This window comes from Petaurus breviceps, unplaced genomic scaffold (genome assembly GCF_028583685.1).
Source record: "Petaurus breviceps papuanus isolate PSGF00001 unplaced genomic scaffold, PetGlider_PUasm1.0 64, whole genome shotgun sequence".
Classification (NCBI taxonomy): domain Eukaryota; kingdom Metazoa; phylum Chordata; class Mammalia; order Diprotodontia; family Petauridae; genus Petaurus; species Petaurus breviceps.
Genome location: NW_027186428.1, coordinates 9,272,984 through 9,276,062, shown reverse-complemented (window position 1 = coordinate 9,276,062; position 3,079 = coordinate 9,272,984).

Sequence of the window (3,079 nt, the reverse complement as noted above, 5' to 3'; positions counted from 1 at the left end):
GAAAGAAAGAAAGAAAGAAAGAAAGAAAGAAAGAAAGAAAGAAAGAAAGAACCAAGGAAAATTTCCCCGATATTCTAGAATCAGAGAGTAAAATAGAAAATGGAGAGTCTACTGATTCCCTCCTGAAAGAGATCTGGAAACGAAAACTTCCAGGAATATTATAACCAAATTCCACAGTGACTGGGTCAAAGAGAAAATATTGTAAGCAGTCAAAAAGAAACAATTCAAATAGTATGACACAAGATTTAGCAGTTTCTATGTTAAAGGGTTAGATGGTTTGGGATATGATATTCCAGAAAGCAAAGGAGCTTGGATTATAACCAAGTAAAATTGAGTATAATCCTTCAGGGGGAAAAATGAATATTCCATGAAACATAGGACTTTCAAGCATTCCTAATGAAAAGACCAAAGCTAAATAGAAATTTTTATTTTGAAACACAAGACTCAAGAAATGTGTAAAAAGTGAACAGGAAAAAGAAGCCTTAAGTGATTAAATAAGCTTAAACTGTTTACATTCCTACATGGGAAAATAATACTTAAAACTCCTAAAAAAAACCTTTCTCATTATTAGGGCAGTTAAAAGGAGCATACATAGACAGATAGCACAAGTGTGAGTTGAATATTATGGGATAATTATCTAAAAAATGAAATTAAGGAGAAAGAGAAATTCACCAAGAAAAGGGGGAAGGGAGAGGTAGAGTGGGGTAAATTATCTGACATAAAGGAGGCATGAAAGAGCTATTTCAGTGCAGGGGAAGATGGGAGGTGGGGAGAGCCCATGAACCTTACTCTCATTGGTATTGCTCAAAGAGAACAATACACATTCACTTGGATATAGAAATCTATCTTACCATACAGGAAAGTAGGAGGCGAAAGGGATAAAAGAATGGGATGGGGCACTGATAGAAGAGAGGGAGGATTGAGGGTGGTAAAAGTCAGAAGCAAAATACTTTTGAGAAGGGACAAGGTGAAAGGAGAAAGAAAGTAGGATAAACAAGGGGAAAATAGGTTGGAGAGAAATACATAATAATAATAATAACTGAAAAAATTTACAGCAAGTTTCTCTGATAAAGACCTCATTTCTCAAATATACAGAGAACTGAGGCAAAGTGAATTGGTTCAGTACTTCAAATTCATTTCCACTTTTCATTGGAAGTTTCAAACTTTCAGCTGCACTTGTATATTTTATTGTCCAGCTTCCAACATGTCATACATATCATTGAACACGTTCATCCTTTCTATAGGTATTGCCAGGTCTTCAAACTCACAGGGCTACAGGATAGCATATTTGCATCCATGTTAGTCTTCTATGGCAAATAGTGAATGTTAAATCATAGCTGTAATTGGTATCATAGAATCCAATTAAGTGCTAGTCAAAATATGTCATTAAATGGTTATCTTTCTACAATTGAAATTAAATTCTATAAACATTGTCTCAGAATTTATCAGTCATAGCCCACTCAAGGCCAAGAACTCCGATATGTGAATGAGATGTCCTCACTGTCCTGAAGTACAACACTTGCAAATGCAATAGACTTCCAGGGTCATTGTTTCCATGGTATAAAATTTCTCTGAGGTCCAATGGTTAACATTAGTGTACAACACAAAGCACTTATTAAATCTGCATATACTACCAACGCTAGTGTAAGTATTAGGCAGTTGATCATGTCTTTGAAATTCTGCTCATGTCTCTCATCCTAATGATTGAGTTAAGTTGTCCTTTCCTACTGTTCTGATTCTATTTCTTCGCAACTGTATACCCTTCTTTGATAATCATAGAAATAATGATATATCTCTTTATGAATTTTCCACAGGATCCACAAAATCCTAGAAAAGTATCTAGCTCTAGAAAGTTCATGTGGTCAGAGAACACATTCTTCCATCTTTTCAGGATAAGTACTCACTCCTCTGTTGGGATACTGTATACATCTCACATACTTGACATATGTTCTGCAAAATTAGAACTTTCAATCAGTCAATAAGTACATATTAAATTCCTACTATGTGTCAGACACTGCAAAGAGCTGGAGATACAATGAAATATGAAAAACAGCTCCTGGTTTCAAGAAGCTGAATTTTTAATGAGACAACTTGTCAAGATGCAATGTGTGTGTGTGAGACATATACAAAGTAGATGGATGACAATCTCATAGATGAAGGCACTAGATAAAAGGACTAGGAAAGATCTCTTTGAAGAAAACAAGATTTGAACTGAGTCTTGAAAGAAGTCAGGAAAACTGAAGCAGAGGTAAGAAGAGCATTCCAGGGAACCAATACAAAGGTACAGAATTGAGATGTGCAGAGCATTGAGATGTACACAGAATAGTTCTACGTACAAGGAACAGTAAGTATGGCAGATGGTTGGAGATGAAAAGAAAGAAGAGAGAGCTTGTAGCAAATGTTCTGTTTTCTCAGTAAAGTCTCTTAATAGAGATAAGTCTCTTAATAGAGATTAAGAGAAAGGTAGTAAGGTTTGCTTTGCATATGCCCAGAACACCTAAAATGGAGGCAGCCACTTGAAAAGAACTCATAGGAAAGAGAGAGACTGATCCAATCTGGGAGTTTTGTATTGTTTCATCTTTAAAATGCAGTCAGCTCCAACTACATTGCCAATAAAAAGGCTATTACCACTCATAAGTTAGGGAATTACAGGATGGCTTCTCCCAAAAGCACATCTCTGGTGTTTTCCAAGTAGCTATCTCCATTTTAGGCAATCCCCAGATTGCACATACAAAGCAAGAGCTAGTACATATAATTAAAATACATAAATATAAAATATTAGAGGAGGGAATCAGAAAAGGTCTCAAATAGAAAATACCACTTAACCTGAACTTTGAAGTAAGCAAAGGATTCTAAAAAAGTATAGTCAAGTAAGAAGAGCTTGCTAAGCATGGGAACATTGGAAAGTGATTTCTAGCCAGGTCAAAGGGAACAAAATGGAAAATGTTGTATGAAGAATAGCAAGAAGGCCAGCTTGGCAGGATCCTAGAGTGCATTAAAGGAATAAGGAATAATAAAGTTGGAGGGAAGACTGGAGAAAGGACTTTTGTATTTGCCTGAAAGGTAATAGGAAGCCATT